General features: G+C 40.4%; 1 protein-coding gene across 11 annotated transcripts in view; it reads left to right on the forward strand.

The window, feature by feature from the left end:
* NCKAP5 (NCK associated protein 5) overlaps positions 1 to 24887 on the forward strand; it is a 588547-nt gene that overhangs the window by 292579 nt on the left and 271081 nt on the right. The gene's annotated exons all lie outside the window — the stretch shown is intronic.

A 24887-nucleotide genomic window follows, 5' to 3' on the forward strand; every position in this document is an offset into this window, starting at 1 on the left:
TAATCATTCTATCAAGGAGGGTTCTTTAATATCACATATGTATTTGTTTAAATAGAAAATGGAAACTTTCATTGGAACTTTCCCTGATCAACACAATTCGTAAACAGATGAAGTGAAAAGGGCCCTTTTCAATTGTGACTTGTAATAGTGAATTTATTGTTGGCTTTTTAATATTTGCCACCTGTATCTCTGCAACACCTGTAGATCTGAAGCAAGAATGTGTAGCATGAGAACTTTTTGACCTCTGCGTCTTGCACTTTCCATTTGTCCCAAGATTTTCATGCCTGCATAGAAAACAGTTTCTAGTTTATACTGTTGCTTTCTCAACATGAATAGTGTTAAGAACATGCCGTGTGGGATTTTATTCCATTTGTACAAAGTTCGGTGTTAATCTCCCTTCTGACTATAACCAGCTGAACATTTCATCTGTAGCATTTGTAAGACGGAAAAGGTTGTGACACTATCCCAGGTAGTACACTGGAGTCACTGCAGCAGAAATTAGTGGACCAGTATAACAGTAGCATTTGCAGCACAAAGGTAGTTTCACATACCTGTCAAAAACAGTACATGCTCATACTCAGAACAAATAAGTGGCACCTGTATAATAGTTGCATTTACAGAACACATTTCTTGTCAGAGGGGAAAGGCTGTTCAAATTTCCCTGTATTTGAATGTGACTCAGATTCATTTTGAAATGTCATGGTCCACTTGGCTCTGTCAGGAACTGGCATGGTTTGACAGCCCCAGATACAAGAGAAGGAGGAAGGAAACAGAAATGAGTAAGAAGGTGGGCATAAGATAATTATTTGTGCCTAAGTTGGCGAAAGGTGGAGTTTGGAAGGTTGTCCTTCTCAGTTTGCCATGCCTAGTGGGCATCTTGACGAAGATTGGTATCTTGAGGTTGCAAATACTGCTGCCATTGCAGGTTGGGACTAGCTATAGAACTTGTGCTGGGGCAGGGACCAGCACTACCTTTAACTGTCATGGCTTTCCCCCACAGACTTCTGTGGATTGTAGTTGGGTTATAGTTGGGTTAGATCAATGTTTCCCAAACTTCGGTCTCCAGCTGCTTTTGGACTACAATTTCTATTATCCCTGACCACTGGTCTTGCTAGCTAGGCATGATGGGAGTTGTAGTCCAAAAACAGCTGGAGATCCAAGTTTGGAAAACACTGGGTTAGATGCTGAGAAATCTTTAGCGCTATCACTTACAGAAATACAGTGTCCCAGGATCTCTGGGAAGAGGGAATGGCTGCATTGTGGACATGTCCTTAAATTTGCATGTGGCCACAATTCAGCAGACAATTACATGCACATTATCGCTTCTTTTGTAGCTAGTGCTATAACTTGTCACCGCATTGTTTCCTATGGTAGAAAAACAATAGTGTCTTCAGTGAAACAAAATACCTAATATAACTGAAGAATATAAGCAGCCACAACAACAACAATAATAATAACAATAATTATTATTATTATTATTATTATTATTATTATTATTATTATTAAATACCTGCCCTTCACCAGTAGGTCCCAAGTCACATGTGTTTGTAATGATTTATATTTTAGCACAAGTCAGATTTTCAGTATTATTATTTCTTCTACTATTTGTGGCTCATACTCCTGTTCTTTGCATATTTCAAAATCCTATGTCTCCTCCTAACAACATTAGCTCTTATTGCATTTTCTTTGTCCCATGGCCTGTAGCATAAATTATGGCATTCATGCTATTTATTTATGAAGGTTAAAATGGAATCAGTTGTGTGATATTCCCTTTCATGTTGGCATAGATGTCACTAAGGGTGGGCCAGAAGCCCTTATTTGCTGTGTTCCCCACTGTGGGTTTAAGTGATACAAAGTGATTATCGTGGCTTCTTCTCTGTATCCATCTAATTCACACCTGCACCCTTTTGTAGAAACACACCATGTTAACTGAATATGAGATCCCAGCTGAATTGGTCCCCTCCCTTTTCGTAATCCTTCAGCGTTAGATTGATTTATGAATGTATCAGATTCTTTGTTAGCATGTAAACCTCTAATTAATTTAAAGCCCTCCTGGGAAAAATTAAAGCCCTGGTTAAGACTTTCAACAGGCTCAGATGGTGCTAATAATAGGAAAACAAGTTATATTAATGAGTTTCAATGTGATCATCCCTATCACTGCTGTACCATAATTTCTGGCAAAAAATATAGCCCACTATATTAAAAAAGGGGAAAGAAAAAGGTTGAGCATACAAAGAACCCTAAATAAATTGTGCTGTGCCATTTGAGATGCTACTTCCTTGAGTTCTTGAGAATTGAGTTCTTGAGAGATATAATGAAAAGTCTAGATTATGAAAAGCCAAACCTGATTGTTTATCTAGCAAGATTAAACTTTCAATAAAAAAAATGATGGGGGAAATGATTTTTCCTGGGAGTTTTTGTTTAATAAGGTGCCCTTTTGAAAACATAACTGTTACGTTCTGACTTTCTGATATATCGAATGGCGCAATTCATATGCTTTTGGATATGCTCCAGTTAATGCGTATCTATTTTTGGGTCCTATGCCAGCCAGTTTCATTACACTGTGCTTATTAAAAGGATGCATTACATTAAAAAAAATGCATTCACATAGAGCCATTATTTAAGTGTCACCTTAATTGGAGAATTCTGCATTGCCTGGTTTGGTGGAAGGGGGAGAATAGTAATTTTCTTTAGTGAATTTTCCATCTAAAAATATTTGAAATGAGCTATGAATGATACAGTACATTGAAAGGGGTTAGTTCTAGGGTCAGCAGAAGACTGCTAACTTGGTCAGTGCCTTCCTTTCCTTTGCATATGCTGAAAAGTCACTCTGGATGGCCCCTGATTTGAGGAATTTCCCACTGAAGCACACCTATGTTGCAGCCCACACTGTTCAAGGGAGTCAACTGTACACACATTTTGGGGGGGAACGCTTGCTGATGCAGTTTTGTCCCCACCCCGTGTGTGTTCAGTCTACACACAAAATGACTGAAAAGTGCTTAACTGGGCAAAAGATTAGAGAAATTGTGAAAGGTGGCTCATAAAGAACTAAAAATCAAGAGTTCAATGGGACTCTGTGAAAATTGTATAGGATTAATTGTGGAATATTAAACTGGGGAAACCATAGAAGTGTAAGAGCGAGAGCAGGGGTCGGCAAACTAAGGTCCACGGGCTGGATGTGGCCCACTGGGCTTGTTAATCCAGCCCGCGAACCTTGCGGATCCTGCCGCCTGCTCAGTCAGTCCCCGCGCTAAACCATCGTGACTGACTTCCATGACGCTGGCACGGCTCCGGATTGGCTGCAGGAAGCTCCTGAACACTGAAAACCTGGAAGTAAGTGTTCCAGTTTTGAAACATTTTTCAGAAGCTGAACATCTGATGCGGCTTCCACTTGAGTGCAGGAAGCTCTCCTTGAGTGCAGTCGGAAGCCATGCCTTGGTTTTCAAATGGTTTGGGGAGTCGAACAGACTTCCGGAATGGATTAAGTTCGAGAACCAAGGTTTGACTGTACTATAATACAATTCAAAACAGTTTCGTAATAACAACATAAAATATTATTTAAGATGTGCTGCATATTGTAAAGAGATGTTTTACATCGATTCATATCAGCTTTCTTGTAATGCCGGGAAACTGTAATATTTATTTACTTGGTGGTTGAGCAGGCAATTGAGCCCAGTTCAAGTCCAACATTTTGTCTGCTACAGCACTAATAGCACTACCCTTTAATGACATATACGTACAAAACCTTACACCCAATGGATTTGCATTCTTTCTGGAAGCATACCTCCTACTACCAGCAATAAGTCAATGGCTTCTTTGTGATTGACAGTGGTTATGAATATATCTTGCAATCACCCATCCTTCACTGATCATGTTGATTCTATTGAACCATAGTGGAGAAAGGGCCATAGCTCAGTGGCAGAGCAACTGCTTTGCGTGCAGAAGGTCTCAGATGCAATCCCTGGCATCTTCTGAGAGTGTGAGGGAGACCCCTTTCTGAGAGCTGCTGCCAGCCAGTGTAGACAGAACAGACCTGGATGGAACATTGGTCCGATTTATTATAAGGCAGGTTGCTATGAAGAGACCTCTAAGGTATGTATGACTAAAGCTCAGTCGCAAAAGAGGGCTCATGTATTGAGAGTTTTGTATTGTTTTTTAAACACAGAGTGTTTTCAATATTCCAGAGCACCACAGTAAGGGCAAAGTACTTACCATTGCTATAGAGGTTCCTGCTTTTATCGTTTAACCTTCTCCCTTAATGTCTGTGTATTTCTCTTTGCTATTGTAACTCTCTCCCCCCCCCCCCCAATGCTATGCGACTTCAACCTCTTCTGACATTAATGCTGCTCCATTAATCAGCTGGCAGGGAGTGCATCTGAACTCTGCACAGTTGGCTGTGTGAGAGGTCCAGTGCGTTCTCTCGGCAGCGTGCTGGGTCTTTACTGGGGGAGCTGGGAGTTACATGCCTGCTTTTGAAATAGCTGTCTTACACATGGAAGCGCAATGTACCTCCTCCAGCTTGGAAGCGCTTTTCTATCACAGAGGAGATAAATCTGTGCAATTGCCTGGGGCAACTAGGAAGTCTGTTGATGCAAAAGCATTAAGGTCATTTGGAAATTGATGTTGTTTAGTAGTAAATGAAGTGTTAACAGATGAGATACAAAAGACTAAATTATCCAATTTTTTAAAAAGAGAATTTTCAACATTCAATGTTTTTGAATTGGTTTCCAGTAGCTGTAGCTTTAATAAAGAATAGCATATTCTTGTAAATGTCTGGCATTTCTTCTAACATTTCCCCCAGGATTGTTCTCCGTTATTTTCTGCTTGCATAGGTGTGAATGTATGTATAACCCTGTTTTGCTAAGGTTAATTGCAGATTCATTTTTTAAATCAAATCCCATCCCAAAAGGAGAAGCGTAGGTGAGGCCAGCAGACGTGTTGTGTGTATGTGTGTGTATGTGTGTGTGTGTGTGTGTGAGAGAGAGAGTGTCAGTCAGTCATTCGGCCTTCCATAGATCACTGGGTGCAATTTAGTGCTACCCACTTCCATCCAACCATTCCATCTGCACAAATGTTTCAGGTTGCCAAGTGTAACAATATGCCTTCTCCCCCACATGCTGTTTTGTGGGTTAGGTAAAGGTAAAGGGACCCCTGACCGTTAGGTCCAGTCATGGACAACTCTGGGGTTGCGGCACTCATCTTGCTTTACTGGCCGAGGGAGCCAGGGTACAGCTTCCGGGTCATGTGGCCAGCATGACTAAGCCGGTTCTGGTGAACCAGAGCAGCGCACGGAAACACTGTTTACCTTCCCACCGGAGCAGTACCTATTTAGCTACTTGCACTTTATTTCTGGGGTGTGGAGTAGAAGATGGGGGGGGGGGGAGATCCTATTGTGCAAGTGGAAGTCCTTGCGTAGGGCTTCTCCTGATGAAGCAGGTTAGGAAAATCTGATTGGTTTATGCCTAGCTGCAAGTGCTTAGAGCAGAGATGGGGGTATCTTGCTACCCTCCACATGCTATTGGAGTCCAACTCCCACCAGCACCCACTAGCCTGGCTCAGTGGTCAGAGATGACGGAGAGTTGTACTCTGGCATCATCTAGAGGGCCACAGGTTCCTTGCTCCTGTCTTCAAGAAATGTCAGCAGAATTTCCATTGTTTTGTGAAGCTGAATTGCTCACATATGTATCTAATCTCTGCAACAAGAAAGCTCATAGGTTTTTTTATAAGGTTGTTAGCAAAAGAGCACCATTCTGACACTTCTGAAAATTTTCATGTTATGAAATCTAGTTTGAATTTAATTTAACAATGAACATTAAATCATATTAACTCTTCGACAAAGTGAAACTCATTTCCATTTCCTAATCTTTGAAATGACCTTAAATGCCACCCTGTCGTCTTTTGGAAGTTAGCTGCTAGGAATTTTACAGTGTGGTGCAAGAAAATAAAAACCTGTTGCCGAATGACTTCTGTTTAAACTCTGTATCATAAATCATCCTTTCAGACCCTGACTCTATTAGGCCAACTTCTAACCCATATTGCATTAACTTGGAAGTGCCCTGCTAGGGTTCTTTAAAAAGTACTGTACCACATATTTAGATTTGCTGCAATGTTACCACTAAAGCTGGAGCCACAACAGAATGCTGGACCTTTTCTTTAAAGCAATTTCATCTTCTACCTCATTTCCATTCACGCCCCCCTCCCCTTTTGATTTGCCTTGCCTGTTTCTGTTTAACACTCTATTTCTGCCTCCTGCTGGACATCTCAGTCTCTCAGTCTCACTGTGCAGATTGGATGTCCTGCAAGCAATTCCTTTTGTTTTTTCCCTTTGTAAAATTTACTTTTTAACCTTCTATAACAAGTTATAGGCTAAATAATGATGATGTGCATCTTGCATATTCAGATTCTGTATAATCTAGAACCTCAGCAGACGTGCTTTCTGAAAGCTGCCCTCGTAGTTGCCAGATGGTTTCAAACTCCAAAGCATAACTCATTGATTGAACTCAACATTAGATTTTTCACCACTTTATGAGGATATTTATTGGTTTGGGGTTTCCTATCATCTCTAGACTTTAGGAAGCATATTTGTGAGGCACGTGTGACAGTAAGCCACACTGTAGGACAGGCTTCCTCAACCTTGGCCCTCCAGATGTTTTTGGCCTACAACTCCCATGATTCCTAGCTAGCAGGACCAGTGGTCAGGGATGATGGGAATTGTAGTCTCAAAATATCTGGAGGGCAGAGGTTGAGGAAGCCTGCTGGAGGACTTGCTTCAGAATAAGTGTGTACAGAAGTGAGCTTTAGCTTCTTTAATCTGAGAGTGATTGTTTCATCTTAAAAGGGTTAAAATCAAAAAGGATTATAAGAAACCCAGAAGCTAAGGGCCAAACCATCCTATGATACAAGAGATCCATGCATGTCTCTCCTGTTGAATGCATGCTACTTTGGTGATCAGTAATGATGTTAATTTTAAACTTTTCCTTCCATGTTGGTTTCTCAGTCTAAGCCTCCAAAGTTGCTATTAGCCTAGTGGAGGGGGGAAAGGCAATTAAATGTATTATACCTTTTCCTCCCATTTTTCCTGCAAAGTTTTAATTGGAGAAATAGTTGTTGGAAAAGATTGATCTCCCCCCCCCCCCATCCAAAGCTGATTTGGGCTTTCCACTTCTGCTTTTAAGCATTGAAAATAGATGTTAGGTGAGCTGCGACTTATGTCTAGTTTGGGCCTATCTTTTAAAAATTGTTCTGTATTTTTCAAGTTCTTAAAAGAGTTTCATTTTCTCACTATTTTCCAGGAAATGTAGAGTTTATCTCAGCAGTGCTCTACTTAATAGTAGTAAACACTACTCTTACTAAATTCAAAGTAAAAGTTTTGGCTTTGACAACCCCTATAACTGTTAAATCATTTTCAGGATTAAAGAGCATCAACATACCTAATGCATTAGTCTTGTGTGCATGTTTCATGGATGCCTTGGTTTTCACAGTGTTTATAAAATGAAAATTCACTCAGAGCATTATCACATTTAATGGAATCTGCACCCTATTGTGGCTCTATTTCTATTATTCCTCTTAAGAGTTTCTTCATAATAGGCTTTCTTTAAAATAATACCAGCTTTTAATTTCCTAGATCATACCTGTGTTTAGCAAGAGTCAGTGCTCAGCAACTCTTATATTCCACAATGATCTTATGACTAAATGCACTTCTTCATCTTCCTTTACATTTTTTAAAATTAAAATTAATACCAATACTAACTTGATTTCTTTTTTCATTTTGAGCATGTAACTTATATTGAGTTTCAAGAGGAACCCCCCCCCCCAATATTTTTCAAAGTACACAGTTATCTGTGTCACCAAAAACGATCTTCAGAAAGAGAGATGATCCTTTATAACTGTCCGGAATATTCTGTTTCCTTCTGATTTTTTCTTGTTTTCTTTTTCAAATTAATGAGCATAAGATGTATCATAACATATTCATAAAATATATGATGAAAATTTGACCCGTTTATAGTGTGAATTACATTATTGAGTCTCAGCTCAGTAAGCAATAACTCTGGCAGTTCTTAATATAACTGATTCTCCTTTTCTTCCAGAAGAGGGAGCTGTATACATTTAAATAAGTTCCATTACTAAAAACAAAACAACAACACACAACCACCTCTGTTTAAGTAGAATCTTTATCACAAGTGATGATTAGATTTGCTTGTTGCATTTTCTCTATGTCTATATTGAGTGAATACTACACAGAATGTACAAACTTTTTTTTTAGTTCCTCTTTCACTTTGACAGCAGCATATGCCATATTGTATTGAAATATCAGCCTAGCATCAGGCTGAAAGACACTCTTACAGCCTGATACTAGGCTCATGTTTCAACAGAATGAGTTCAAAACCAGTGTCTGTAGTGAAAATGCCATAAAGTTGCAGCATTGGTGGCATTCTTTAAACCCTATTGAATCAATTCCACTTTAATTTAAAGTTACGTGTAAAATTTGGTCACAGCACTTACTTATAAATCCCAACTTTCTTTAAAATGCTGACTTTCATATTTACTGGAGGAAAAACATGGGATATACTGTCCTTATTTTTAGATTTAGTTGGATGCAAGGGCTGTCTCTCAAGTCCTCTTGCTGGGAGCAAATAGAATTGAAAAAAACAGCAGAATGTAATTTTGAGTTGGTGTTCAAGTTCACATTATTACAGTACATTCTTTGCAACAGCCTTTTGAAAAGCATTAAATCTCTCTATCTCTTTCTCTCCAAGCACACACACACACACACACACACAACCACGACAACAACCACCACCACAACAACACAAACACACCATCATTTTTATAAGAGGATAACATGAGGTTGTTAAGACCTCAGTGTAAAATACATATAATATTTCCAAAAGTACAGGATACAAGGTAAAAAAAAGTAGCCCCGAGGTGGAAGTTGACATTTATACATTAGATAACCCATGCAGAAGCTGATCAAGGGAAAGTTGGAGGGAGTTCCACACTATCCACTGGGTATATTTAATATCACAGAAGCAGTTCCCTCTAGTGTGGAACAAATCCCATTTTATGGCTAGGAACAGATTATTCTGCCTGGGGCAATACCTCAGTAGCTAATAGATACGAAGCGCATAGACACTAATAATACTGAATTGTGACTACTTTAATTTTAAAAGGTTAAGCTCAGCAATCCAGAGCCCTCCCCATTGCCCAGGGGCAGTGGTGTGTGTTGGAGGTAGGGTAGAGCTGGGTTAATGTTTTTATAGCAATGCTCTTTTTTACGTGTTGGGAGAAAGTAAAATTTATAGACATTAGTTATTGTGGTGTTCAATGGGAGTTGATAGAAAAAAATCTCAACTAATATTTAAGAGCAATATTGTTGCATGAGGAATCATACAAGGGGGCTGTAATCATAGTATAAGTTTCCATATTATAGCATTCAGAAAAAGTATATTAATTTCCAGAATATTATGTGGGTTAAACCAGTGTCACCTCTTCTGTCAAATTATGCACCACTTGATCGGATTACTTTGAGATTGTACAAAAATCATTTAATTAAATGCTTGTTTATTTAAAATATTTATTATCTGTCCTGCATACTGTGATCTCCAGGCGCAGGGAACAATAAAAGCATGTTAATAGAACCTATTTACAACAAATAAAATTAACAAAAAACATCAGAGGCATAATTCACCTTTCAGGTTTCTTATTTACCTGGAACCAAGCAAGCAAGCCTCATTTGTTCAGCTGCTATTGCTCATTTCTTTTTCTGTAGCCTTCTTATGTGTTCAAGGTCAGGCCTTCAGCTGACTGATAAGAATTTGAAAACACAGATTTATGCTACTCGCAGATGTTTGACCCCAATGTCCTACCCGTGCCGTATCGCTATACGTGCATGTGGTTTTTCAATTATCAAAGTAATATATGCATCATTGTATAATGCAGCCTGCAGTTTCTCATCAGTGCTACTTGTGAGGAACTTGAGAGCTCTTTACTAATTCAATTTTGTTGTCCTAACAATAACAGTAACAAATACTGCAGATTTCTGTGGAACCACATTTCTCGCTAGCTCAAGAAAGTTGTGCTATAAAAGTGGGTCAAGATTTATTTTCAGTGTTAAAACAAATTCCCATCCCCTCTAGTGTTCAGTTAAGTGTTCTGATCTACCCAAAGTTAGTCATTGCTTTTGGGATTATGAGTCCTGTTGCTTTCTGAGCAGTGCAGCTACATCGGAATTCAGAAAACACATGCTGTGGAAGCTGCATTTGCAGAGTTCATCAGAATGTGGGGAGAATTTGACACTGGACCCATGGATAAACAGGCAAGCCACAAATGATGGGTTGAACATTTTATTTAAATTGCATCTGCCGGGGAAATTAGAAGAGTAGGAACCTAGCTTAACTACATCCTTGGGCCAGCCAGACCTTGCCCCTTCTCAGGGTCATGACAAGGCATCACCCCAAAGCTTCGGCCCCACTTTATGGTGAATAAGGATGTCTTCCTATCCCACCCTCGCCCAGTGCCCACAACTCTAGGCTGATGTGGCAGGTGAGCCTCAAGAATGTTCCATACCCAGGCTAAGGACCCCATAACCCTGAGCCCTTCACCTTCAAAGGTGCCTAAGGGTGATCACCTGCTGCCATATCCAAACTTTGCCTTACCTACAGCTCCCTGCCAACAATGTAACCAATGTAACCATGAAACCAAATCAACCAGAAAAGTGTCCTGATCCACTTCATATAGGAAGTACCATTGTTTTCAAAGCTATGCAATTCCATTTTATAAACATTCACTTGCTGAGTTAATCAGAATGTGAACACTAAACCAGAAGTATTTGTGCAAGAAGAGCCTACTATGCCAGCACTTTTTTGTCCCAGGGAGTTTGTGTTGCCCTCCTCTGACTCAAAGGACTCCAGTTTAAGAACTCCTAGTGACACTGCCGTCTTTCCTGCTCCATTGGAGAAAATTACTGCTAAAGCAGATTGGTCTCCTTTAACTAAAATGGCTCCTCTTATGGAAGGTGGAGGCAGTGACTTTGGAGTTGCATCTTCATCAACCTTCAGCTCAATCTCATGATGACTGCTTCTGTAACCATGTCTGCACTCTGGTCTTATTGACTCTCTTCATGGAGTTGTCCAGAATGCCACTGAAGTGGAGGTCACTTCTCAGAACAGAACAAATGCTATGACTCTTTAGTCAAAAGTAAGTTTGACAATCAGTGGTACTTATTCCCATGGATGTATGTTTATGATTATAGCTTTAGTCACGACTAATTCCATGGGGCTCAGAACCTATATTGTATCACAAATCAATCCTAAAACACTGCACTTAATATTTCAAGTAGGGCTGAAAAGGGGAATTTATTGTGGCCATTTACCAATATGTAGTATGGAACTTTCGTAAACATCTAAATCCTGGGTGTTTAATCTGTTATCCTCTACATGTTGCTGTAACTCTTGACCCCTGACCATTGGCCATGCTGGATGGGGCTGATGGGAGTTTGAATCCAACAGCATCTGAAGGACTGCCGGTTAGCTACCCTTGATTTAAATGACTGTGGGAAGCTTCTCCACATCATTAAATATAGCTCTTTGCCTTCACTGAGATATAACAAGCTCACCTTCCATTGTCAGCCTTTATGCTTGGCAGCCACACTTAAACCAAAGGACTATCACTTGCATCTTCACATAGTATAGTTCGGTAAAAGCATACTTCAGGTTTAAAAGAATGCCACTTTGGAACCCTTGACACCAAACTACTAATTTTTGCCTAAATTCTCACTTTATAGAAAATGGAAATACTGTCCTGTTTGTGGGAAGTTAGTTAACAATGGGACAGAAGAGTTGTAGTGTTAGCTCTGTCGTTATGAAGACACCCCACTGATGTTTGATAAGCCAGCTGCGGCGCCTGTACAGCTTTCCAACTAAATCAGCAGGCTGGAAGCAAAAATACTTTCCCCTGCTGTTTTGTTTCACTGTTATCAAAAAGTTTATGAACACAAATGCAATTCATTTCATTTTAATAATTAGTTTTGAAAAACGGCAAATTCCAAGGATATATTTAAGTGTTTCTTAATTTATGTGTTAGGATGTGAATTAAGTTTAAAGCAGTGCCTGTTTTGTGGGTACAAGAATTTCAGTGAGAGCTTACATATGGTGTGAAATTAAAGAGGTAAGCAAATTGCTTAGAGGCACAGCAACCACTGATGTCACATTTCAGGAGTTGAAGATATGGTAGAGACTATATGTTATATAGATGGTAGAGACTTTACTCTAGTGGGGGCCCATCCGGTGGCCAGACATGGAACTGGGAGTTGAAGGTTGATGTACACTAATTTCTGTTCACAGCCAGATGCCTTTAAGTATGGTCTTCTCCAACCATAGAAGTGGTTTGGAGGCATGAATATGCATCTAGGACAAGCCCAATTCAGTTCTGCCTCTTCGGGCAGCCATTAACTCCCAACTGAATGTTTCTCTTCTTCCCTGCTCCATGTTGGATACAGATAACCTACCATTTGAGGGCAGAAGTAGTCCTTCTGGTGTTATGTATTCAGATTAACTGCTTTGATGAGAAAATGAACTGTTGTACCAAAGCTCATTTCATTGTTTTGCCACTGCTGTTTCATCTCTCAGGAGGTGGGTATACTGTGGGCTAATGAGAGAGCAAAAATGTATCTATAATGAATTAGTCTAGTTTGGGAATTATTGTTTTTAGGTAGACACATAAAATGCAGTTGTAGTCTACTAAATGGCAAATACTAAATGTGGTCTACTAAATGGCAAATCTAATTGTATATTTATTTCTAGTCAATTATTCCATGACATATTATCTAAGAAAGAAAAAGTTAACTTGGTTTATAAAAGACAATCCCTTTCTTTCCTGTTCTATGTATTCTCAGCAAGGGGAAAGTTTTCCCAAAAAAGCACACTTACAAATTCTATTGAAAATGCCCGAGGGAATATATTATTCACCCGGCTTCTTCATAAAGAATGCCACTCTGTAGTGCTTACCAGAAGAAGAGCAAGTGAAAAATACTTGATCAAAGTTCCTTCATTCCTCATAGGTGGAGTAAACTGGACAGTCTTTCCACAAGAGAAACAAACAGAATTCCTCTGCTTCCAACATACTGAATATCTTTCCAAAAGCACTCTTTCTACCTTTGTTCTCATGCCTTATTTGCCTGTCCCTGTTGTAAAATACATGTTCTTCCAGGAAAAAATAAAAAATAAAACCTCAATACTCAACAGTCCTCCAAATTCCTCTTTTGACCCCTGTCATCTTGCTGCTTCCACAAGTTCCTTCCTCAACTGATAAACTCAGTCAAGGATACCGACAATATGAGAACCCACCTAAATCTGAAATAATTCTTATGAACTCTGCCCAGAATCTACCTGCCTGCTCTAACTACTGGCCTAACATTTCTGAGACACACTCAAACTCCTGTATGTGGCTGAAGCCACAGCTGCTCTGCTCTGCTCTCTCCAGTACCACACAGTCTATGCAGAGACTATTTCTTTTCCTGTGCCCCATAACAACTTCCCTAAGAGTCCCAAAAATGCTCTCCCTTCTACTATTGTTGCAAGACACTTTACACTTATCCACATTTTATCTGCTCCATGACCAACCCACAAGCCTTTTTGTCACTGCAATACGCTTAACATGAAAAATGCACAGCAAAGCTCCTTTATTTTTCAGTTGTCTTTTTTGGGGGGGGGGGAGGTGTGGTTGTCCTATAGTTATTCTGTACACTAATGTTCAAAGGATTTAGTAATGGCATCAATTCACAGATACCCCCAGTGGTCCCTAACTATTGTAGGTGATCCTGGGATAGACACAAGCCAAGCGCAAATGCAGCACAGTCTAATTACAGGTTAATTAGATGGATTGGATCCATCTCTTCCTCTCCTCTCGTTTGAGCATTCTCCTCCCAGTTTTGGATATAATTATGATTATCAATGCATTTCTGCCAGCATTTTATCTACCCATAGGTAGCACTCATTGCAAAGCTATTGTCTGCAAAGTTTCTAAACTGTGTTTTGGGCTATGGTTATCAATAATGTTGGTGCAGACATATTGGGTTCACTCATAGCACTAAACCATATTTTAGTGCTATATGAACAAGGTAGAATAAGCCCAAGCCAAACTTCTGCCTTCTGTAAACCCACCCTGACGTCCTTCTCCCCCACCTCCGCGTGTGGCCAGAGCAAGGACTTCTGCACAATCTCTGGTTCATACACAATGACAAACCAGGATTTGTGTCAACTGAAATGAAATGCTGCAGAAATCCTTCTTCATGCTGTGCAGGAAAAGGAAAGTTTAGAGGGGAACCATGTAAGCCCAAGTCTTCATGCAGATCAGCCCAATGCTAACCAGAGTTGCTTTGCCTATGTTGAAAGAAAAGAGATCATACTCATGAGCTTTAACACAATTATTGGTTCAAAGGGTTGACGATGTGTCTCTAAAACCCTGTATTAGCCAGTGTCAGAGCTGGCTCCAGGTCCCAGCTCACAGAGGACCAACGCTAGCCGGTAGTAATGTACAAAAGTCTTTATTGAAGTACAGTTTCCATTTTCAAGCCGGAGTGCCCCAGCTCTACGTCTAGGGTTTAGACCGGCGAAGCTCCATCTGAATCTCCGCCCCCCGTACACCAGTTCAAGATTCTAGCCTTACTCCACCTCTTCCGTCTCTCCTTTCTCCTCTGGGTCCTGCTACCCCCCGGGGTCCCTTCCTTCCTGGATTCTTCCGACGCAGACGTTGACCCCCCCTGACTCCTCCCGCTCTTTTCGGCGGGCTTTGGGACCTGGCTCCCTATCCGGGCTGTCAACTGTGCCGCCCTCCTGTACATTTGAACTTGGCGCGCGCGCCCAGCCTTCAACCTTCCTCTCGACCGTTTCCTCGCTCCCCGATGGAGGCGTGGCCAATCCTGCCTCATGTCCTCCCGCTGGCAGTGCGCCGCCTGATCCCGATGCCTGGGACTCCTCCCCCCTACTGCACTCTGGTGTGGACGCTGGTCCTGATTTCCAACTGCTGCTCTCTGAGTCCCCTCTGGCCCCTTCTTCCTGGGGTGTCCCCCTAGGCACCCCCCTTGCCCTGACCATGGGAGCCCCTTTCTGTGAATCTTCCGATTCGCTGGAAAGACTCAGAGACCTCGGACCGCTGTCATCGCTGACATTTCCTTCGGACTCCTCCCCCTCGCTCTCCATTTCCTCCCTTTCCTGTGCCTCTGCTCCTGAACCCCTGACATCCAGAATGCTCATTCATGTTATTAGTGTCACTGCCTTCCATCTCTCTCATTAACAGCAGCCAATATAGTCATTAAAAAATAGAAGCTGTACAGAAATTAAAGCCACACAGCTAAAAACACTCTTAAGAAACACTTAAACACCCAAAAGGAATCTCCATGCCTCTTGGAAAGCTGTAGAAACTTGGGAAGTCTACATTTTCTCACAAGAAAAGCCATGAGCCTAGTTATAGGATAAAATAGAAGGAAGGAAGGAAATGCAAAGCAAACATAGTCAATTATTGCATCAACCTTCCTCTGTTCCTACAAGTCTGAATACCAAAGTGGCTATCCTGGTAGCAAAAACACCACCTTTTCAACTAGACGTGGGATTTAATATTGTTTGAACACTTTCCATGTGCAACAGTGATAATTATCTGAAAATATTTGCTGTGTATGATCATCCTAATAGTCTGAAGGTAACACACAGGAAAAATGCATTCAGAATGAATTAAAATATGTTTCATTCAGTAGCACAATAGCAAGAGGATATACATTTCAGAAGTCTAAAAAAGGTAGCTTATAAGAATAATTGCACCTTTGATTTATAGTAATTAAATGTAATATATGGCAATATGAGGATTTCCAGAATTGTAAGGAGAGGGGCTGTCCAGCCAACTTGCCCCCAAAGCTGTGATGTTTGTTCACTGATCAGCCAGTAATCCAGATCATATGGCACTAGGAGCAGAGAAGTGTAATCAGACAAGTTCTGTAGAATAAATAGCAGCAATATGAATAAAATACCTAAGTCACAAGACATGATGGAAGCTTTAAAAAGGTTTCAGTGATACCTAGGGAAATATTCTGAAGTGAGAGGTAGCAAAATATTACAGGCCTACACAGGTTCTTTAGATGTCATTCATCTAACATTATTCTGGAGCTGGCAGCTATCAAGGTAGTCTGGAAAGGAATTGTCTCTCTTTTAGGACACTGAATCATGTGATGCAGCATTAGGGTTATCTGTGAGTTTTGCTACTTCGTCAAGTTGTCCTGTTCTTCTTCAGCATCACAGGAAAAAAAGTGGCTGGATTGACAGTAATTTATATTCACTACACTTTATGGCTGAAGAGGTATTGCAAAGCATGTTCTGGGCAATCTATTTAGAATCCATTTCTGTGCTCTGGATAAGAGGCATTTCATTGATGTGCCACGATCAGATTCAAAATTGGTTTGAGTAACTAGCTACAACAGATATATGGATGACACCACTATATAATGACTTGCCTGAGACTAAACAGGATGCCTTGAACCATTCTCTTCAATCTTTTTGCATAAATTCTGAGCAAACTGCATCTCCGATTTGAATTAAAGCAACATCTGGAGATACCAATCACAGTAAGACAGAACATTAAATTCAGTTCTTATATTGTAAAGTCAGACATACTAAAATGTGAGCTATTCCTTTTTCTCATGCAACCTTGTATATCATCACCAAGCACATGAAATGTTTGCTACGTGCAGCTGAGATTGAGCTATAGCAAGGGTCAGCAACCTTTTTCAGCCGCGGACCGGTCCACCGTCCCTCAGACCATGTGGTGGGCTGGACTATATATTTTTTGGGGGGGGGGAATGAACGAATTCCTATGCCCCACAAATAACATAGAGATGCATTTTTAAGAAAAGGACACATTCTACTCATGTAAAAACATGCTGATTCCCGGACCGTCCATGGGCCAGATTGAGAAGGCGATTGGGCGGCATCCAGCCCCCGGACCTTAGGTTGCCTACCCATGAGCTATACACATACCTGTGTGTATTGCTGTAAACAAAAATGCTAATTGATAATGTTATTTAAATACATAATGAGCAAACTTCAAATCCAAACCAACTTATTGTTTATGCTGCTTGGGTACACTAAGCCTTTAAGACCCAGCTCAGCCAGTTACAACTGGTGTGGCAGTATTGTTGGGGGAGAACTTAATAGGCCCATGTATTGTGTACATGGTTGGATAAGGTAGTGTATATGAGATATCTCTGCTCAGCTGGTTATCTAGAAGTGGAAATCATTCCCTCTCCCCTTCCATCACTACGGGAATTCTACACATCCCTGTTTTCTTTCCAGCATTGCATCTGGCTGTCTGGGAGGAGCAGCTTGAGGAAGTTTCCATTCAAAAAAGGGAAGGCAAGGAAAAGTTCAAGGCCTGCCACTTTTCCACTCCAGATCACACTGTCATTAGGAAGTGTGTTGTCAGAGTTTATTACATGCATCAACCTGTAATGTAGCCTTACGTAATATGTAGGACTTACTTGCTGCATTAATTCCAATTGTCAACCTGAAAAATCCTTGTGCGGAAGCATAAAGGAGAAAGATGACATGAGTGAGAAAATGTGGGAGGCACAGTGAGAGTTGAAGGACTGTGCTTCCCTTTTACACCACTGGTCTTTAATGCAAACTCCTTTCAATGCAACATGGAAATATCATGAATGTAAAGAAGTCATGATATTGAAGTGTCTTGAAAAGTGCCACAGGAAGGAGTTAATGGTTCTGTATAATGTCCATTGAGTTTCATAAAAAAACGGTGTCATTGGCATTAAGTAGTGAACAGTATGGTGGAAGTGGCCACAATGCAGAGTGAAAAGTGGTGAGTGATTAGACAAATAAAAGCATAGGGATGAGTCAAGGAGAATGGAACAGAGTTCTGTCTCCTTTTGTCTAATACTCAGGCTGTTGATCTGAACAGAAGCTTGAGAAGCCCATTAAGTGGTAAATCCTTGGTGGAGCCACACCATATTGTGTATACACTTCTGCGTTTGACTTTTTATGAAGGATGAATGGTCTGCATTGAGTATATCACTAACATACCAGTAAGTCATTACAAAAATATATTAGTTCAAAAACTGCAAAACTTAGTATTTATCTACTAGCAGAGAAACATATTGTAACTGGATCAAGACAGAGATTACATATTATTACTGTTATTTATTTTGCTATTGATTTAACCTTATCTTTCACACTTGTGAACATTAGATTTTTGTATAAATTATTTCTGGTCTAATATCATTTCCAGTTTTTATTTGATCGCAAAAAACATTTCATTATGTTTAATTTAGGGAAATGAGATTTCTTTAATTACTGCCTCTAGAAGCTATTAGAAGCTCAATTACATTTGCAAATTCATTTTTGAGTAGCTTTATGGTTTTAAGATAAAAAATTAAATGATATGAGTATGTGAGCTTTCTTGTTCATTGAAATGACATTCTCTTCTTTTCTTACTTCTTTGTGGTGCATATACATCAAGGCAGGGAAATATACCTTTGAGTAAAAAAAATTAATTAGGCTAGGAGCTTAATATCAGTTTCAAGAACTCAAACTTGGCTCTGAGCTTCAAATTTGAATAAACAGTAAAGATTTCATTATAGGAAAAAGCCTTGTTAAATACATTTATCACATCCCTTCATGTGCCATTGGAAATACCATAAATAGCTTGATCTGAAAAGTCAGCAAGAGAAAAGATGGGTACCACTGATGCAGGTGTCATTTCTGAATCTGATATGGCTCGAAACAGTTATAGTGCCATAGTGAATTATATACATATTAGTGCTTTGATGTCTAGAGACCTAGAGTCTCCAAGTAAGACTGTAAAAGGCCATCTACCTAGTAGGATTTGTTTATTAGTCTGTGGAAGATGACAAGCAGTTTTAGTAGTGGCTCTGGTTTTATTGGCCCTGGTTGCTTGTTTCACATAATTAAACAGCTATTTGGCAGTGATACCTTTTCATTTTCCAAGTCCTGCCAGGGTTGCACAGCTGGAGAGAGCAGGAGCAAAGCTTAAATGCCTATTGCTACTTTATGTTGTTTTTGCCTTTTTGCATATACAGTAACTTCACATGTAATAGCATTCTAAATTTCTAAATACAGATTAATTTTATACTTAGAATGAAAAAAGAGCTTCTTAACAACAGTTACTCTGTTGCACAGATGCAATTAAAGCTGTGCACAGTACCAGATAAATAAAGCCAAATTGGAATTGAATAAAGTCACTGTCCTGCCACTTGGTGGCAATTTTGAGCTACTGCATAGCGAGTGCTGGCATCAAGGAAACTACTTTAATTCACAGACATTTGTTTAGAAGAACTACATCACCAATAACACCATTGACTAAGAATGCGAATCATGGAATCTACTGTCCATAAAGCATCCCACCAGAATCACTGAAAATCTTACAGTTCCTTTCTTAGTCATCTTAATAGACAAATGCAAATAAAGCACACAGAATTTGTAATTGCCAGCTGCTGAATGGATTTCTGTTCTAGTGACAAGAACTGTTAATTTAGGAGTTACTTAGAATGGAAACAGAAAACATAAAGCTGCCCTGATTTACAAATTGGAAAATAACTGGTCCTTAGTTGAAGGGAACATTAAACAGAAATCTATATTATATTGCCACTACCAGTGCAATGACTAGGAATGTTTGGTTGCTTAAAAAACAAAGCATGCTTCACATCAGTTTCTTTGAGGGATGGGAAGGTCATCTGTTCAGCTAGAATTAGAAGTTTGGAAAAGGGATGGTGAAGACTGGGAATGTAGCCCAGTAATTAATAAAACTAAGGGGCAAGAACCCCAGAAACAAGTATGCTGCAGGGTAGGCAGTGGTCTGCAAAAGAGGTACTCAAAGGATAGGTAGAAATATAAATAGAAATGATAGGGTTTTTTTTTTAAAAAAATGGCAGCGGAGGAAAGGGGCTACAGAGAGGGGGTGGGTGGAATGAGGTGCTGTGGAGGCTGGCTGGTTGAAGTAGTTGTGGCTGAGTGAGTAGTAAAAACATGCAGTTGAAGGAAGAAAGGGCTATGAATAGAATAAGATAGGCCAATCCCTTGCATAAAGTCTGGAGACATAAAGGTCTGCACAATATTGACAGGAGAAAGCCAAAGGAACACAGGGTAGCATCCCTTATGAACAAGCTTCCGGAGGCATCATGCCACCTGGGGTAGGACCAGAGGCAAAAGCACATGGAGCAACAGATGCAGCTCTTACCCAAACTATATACAGTACCATATTCAAGCGACACAAAGGGTGGAGGTTATTACACACATCTCTCCATCCAAGCTGTAGAAATAGGCCTGGAGAGGATTTGTGGCCTGGAGACTAGATAGGGAAGCCTAGAGTCACATTCAGCTTCTAGGTTTGAGGTTGCCCACCTCTGGACTAAAAATCTAAGTCTCCCACTGTACAGCATTGTAGCCTGGCAACCCTAGCAGGGAATCAACGACCAATAAACCATGGGCGAAGGGTTGGATTTTCCGTAGAACTAAACCAACTACTCAGATTTCTGTAAGGCCTTTGTTTAAACCATAGTTTGTTCATTCTAAAGCTTTTACTCCTTTTCAGGTGTTTGAGGTGAGACTGCATGTGTGCTTCAAAATGGAGAGGGTTCAGCAGCATGCATGCAAACTCCACCCACATGCATGCAGCTCCCCTTCAGACCTCTCTGCATTCAGCACAAAGGTTTAAAGAGGAATTAAAAGTGTATTCACCTAAACCTGCTTAGAATCCCCGTTCAGACTTTCCACTCAATACAGGGAATTCTGAAATGGACATATTAAACCGACATGCATTTGTCTTGAACATTTAAATAGGTCAACTGAAGAAGAGAGAGAGTATTTAGAATAGCTAAAGTGGACAGTTTTTAGATCCTTTCCTGCAGATAATTCTCTTATCTTTTCATTCCCCTCCCCCTCTCCTTAAAGTGCATACAGCAACTATAGAATGTTTAAAAAGAAAGGCCTTTCTCAGTCCATCGCCACAAAGTTATTACAGTCTATTTTGTGTTACTTCACGCTACTTAAATTTAATCTATAACAAGCGCAACTGGAGGGAAAAAATCTGCAAAAGATAGCTGTCAGCTTTAGCAGCCCATTTTGGAATGGTAATGAGAAACCAAGGCATACTAACTAACTAATCTAAGGGAATTGAAGAATTGCTACTTGTCTAATGTAATAGAATGATTCTACTGTAAGCAGCTTGTAAATACTGAAATGAGCAGAAAACCCAATGCACATTTCTCTCTCTCCCCCTCACTCTCCCGCCCTCCTCAGACTTCGGGGTGATAGTTGTTCATGCTGTTGAAGCCTACAGTCAAGAAAGCTGCAATATGCTGCAGAGTTGTTTGTCAATGCCTAAGTTTATTTTCGTAAAGAAGTATTGATTGCAGGATGAGAAACATTTAGTTTAGCAGCAGTCGATGAGGAGCAGACAAAGGGCTGTCTGTGCTCTGAGTAATTTAAATTGTATACTAAAAGGTACAACCCCAAATATATATTACTGTGAAAGACACTGGTGTGGCACTGCGTGCGTGGTATAGTGTCATTGAATAATTTGGTCACTAGGTGGCACTGGGCTTAGTCATATTTGGAAGGAGTCCGGAGTTGCTTATTGCTGTCTGTTCTCATCTAAGAGAGGCAAAATAGGGCTGGGCAATACAGTGGTACCTCAGGTTACAGAAGCTTCAGGTTACAGACGCTTCAGGTTACAGACTCCGCTAACCCAGAAATAGTAACTCAGGTTAAGAACTTTGCTTCAGGATGAGAACAGAAATTGCTCAGTCACGGCAGCGGCAGCGGGAGGCCCCCATTAGCTAAAGTGGTGCTTCAGGTTAAAAACAGTTTCAGGTTAAGAACAGACCTCCGGAATGAATTAAGTTCTTAACCCTAGGTACCACTGTATCTAGTTTTCAACATCACAATAGATCACAAGCTAAATATCATGATATGAGATACACACACACACACACACACACACACACACACACATCTATCTATCTATCAATCATCTATCTATCTATCTATCTATCTATCTATTATCTATATCTATGTCAGTGGAGGGCCTTGCTGGGCCTCCCTGCGGCGGCAGAGGGTCCCATCGTACCTCCTTGCAGCGGCAGAGAGTGTGCCGCACTTCCCCACAGCAGCCAAGGGCCTTGACGAGGCTGCCTGTGATGGTGGAGGGCCTTAACATGTAAGCAAGTAGTAGATTTAATAAAAATATTAAATAAACTTCCATATAATATATTTTCAACTAACTTAAGTGTCGTTGATAAGTGATTTACTAGTCAAGTTGCATCTGCTTCCCCACTCAGAGGTCTAAGTGCAATCTGTGTATGCATAAACCCCACTGAGTTCAACTAAACTTCTACTTTCCTGGGAGTAAGCCTCATTGAATTCAGTAGGGCTTGCTTGTGAGTAAACACGCATTTGCTTGCACAGCTTACCGAGAAACACCCTCCCCATTATTCTCACGTAGTACCCAACCTCACGTAGTACCCAACCTCCAATTTCAGCATAAGGCTAAATCTTCTCCACTCCATTCACCCCCCAGAACCTCCCCCCAAGCCCTCATCACACCAATCTCTCCCTTTTTCTCAAAGGGAAGGAGGGAGGGCAAGCAAGCAAAAATATAGTCTCCTTTAAATTTTTAATATGGAGGAAAGCTATTTAGGGGGAACCAACAACATGAACACCACCAGAAAATTAAAATAAAAACTCTTCCCCCTCATTTTTTCACTGGTGGGGGTGAGGAAATAAAGAAGAGCTTTCCAGTTCTTTGTTTACTTTGCTGATGGATCTTTGACTGTCTAGCCTTAGGGGTTTCCTCCTGGATTATTAGCAGGGCTCTGCATAATTAGCTGAGCTCTAGAAAGAATACTGGTGAAGATGAAAGAGTTTGCTGGTTTGTGTGAGGGCTTATCTCATTTATTATCGGTTAGGAGAGAGGAAGGAGAGAGCAAAGAAAGCTGGAGACACAGTGCCTGCAAGTTATACAGGCCTTGGTCCAGTATACCTGAAGGAGCGTCTCTACCCTCATTGTTCTGCCCGGACACTGAGGTCCAGCACCGAGGGCCTTCTGGCAGCTCCCTTGCTGCGAGAAGCCAAATTACAGGGAACCAGACAGAAGGCCTTCTCGTTAGTGGCACCCACCCCGTGGAACGTCCTCCCACCAGATGTCAAAGAGAAAAACAACTACCAGACTTTGAGAAGACATCTGAAGGCAGCCCTGTTTAGGGAAGCTTTTAATGTTTAATAGACTAGTGTATTTTAATATTTTGTTGGGAGCCGCCCAGAGCGGCTGGGAAGACCCAGCCAGATGGATGGGGTATAAGTAATAAATTATTATTATTATTATTATTATTATTATTATTATTATTATTATTATTATTACCTGTTGCAGGATAAAAATAAAAGCTATGTATCAAAACCACCAGGAATTTACTGGAATTATGTATAATTTATTGGTGGGCAGGGAAAGGTTTCAAAGTCTCTTCTTCCTGTGACAAATTCTGTCCTGTAAAAGCCCCCTACATGTTCCATATATTTATTTTTTTGGATTTATATCCCACCTTTCTTCCATCATGGTATACATTCTTCCAAGGTGGTATACATTTTTCAGGCAGTCACCGATCTAGGCACCGACCAGACCTAGACTTGTTTATTTTCAGGAACAGTTATGGATTTATGAAATGCATATCATAATGTGTAGCCCCATCCTAGCTACAGTTGATGAACTTCAGTATTTGCGGCGGGGGGGGGGGGGTTGTGGTTTTGCAAGATTATGGCAGTGGGAGATGCTAAACATTTTTATACTTACTCAAAGCTCTCTGTAAGTAACATTCTCAGTATCTTGCAGGATTGTGTTATGGGGTAGTAAGAATAAATATTAATTGGCCAATTTAATGAGAACACTAAATTTCTTTTATGGAACTGTGTTTTCCCATTTAAAAACCCTCACTTCCAAGCTTTTATGTGTGGCTAGCTAGACAGAAGTTCTCTGCTATCTGTGTAATTCCCCATATTTTACCAGAAGTAAAATAACTTAGATATTTCATTTAATCCCTTATATACTCCTGGTGTGTCATCTGTTTATTTATCTTCATGATATGTCTTTTAAGATCAGTTTTCTGACTTGTGATGCATGTATTTTTGGTTTCTTGCTTTCTACAATTTTAAATTTATCATATAAGATGTAGAGCTGTAAGACTTACACTAATAATGGCTTAACACCAAGAAAGCTTTATTATTCTCTAATGAAAGCAGAAAGCAGAGACATCACCTTGCCAACAAAGGTCCGTATAGTTAAAGCCATGGTTTTCCCAGTAGTGATGTATGGAAGTGAGAGCTGGACCATAAAGAAGGCTGATCGCTGAAGAATTGATGCTTTTGAATTATGGTGCTGGAGGAGACTCTTGAGAGTCCCATGGACTGCAAGAAGATCAAACGCATCCATTCTTAAGGAAATTAGCCCTGAGTGCTCACTGGAAGGACAGATTGTGAAGCTGAGGCTCCAATACTTTGGCCACCTCATGAGAAGAGAAGACTCCCTGGAAAAGACCCTGATGTTGGGAAAGATTGAGGGCACAAGGAGAAGGGGATGGCAGGGGATGAGATGGTTGGACAGTGTTCTCGAAGCTACCAGCATGAGTTTGACCAAACTGCGGGAGGCAGTGGAAGACAGAAGTGCCTGGCGTGCTCTAGTCCATGGGGTCACAAAGAGTCGGACACGACTAAATGACTAAACAACAACAACAATGAAACCATGTCTGTAATTTGGTGATACATTTTTCTAAGCATGTCATAAAATTTAGGTCAGCACCATCAGGCATACATCAAATCCTTTGGTAG

The sequence above is a fragment of the Podarcis tiliguerta genome, assembly GCF_965153285.1.
Source record: "Podarcis tiliguerta genome assembly, chromosome: 1".
In the NCBI taxonomy this organism is placed as follows: Eukaryota; Metazoa; Chordata; class Lepidosauria; order Squamata; family Lacertidae; genus Podarcis; species Podarcis tiliguerta.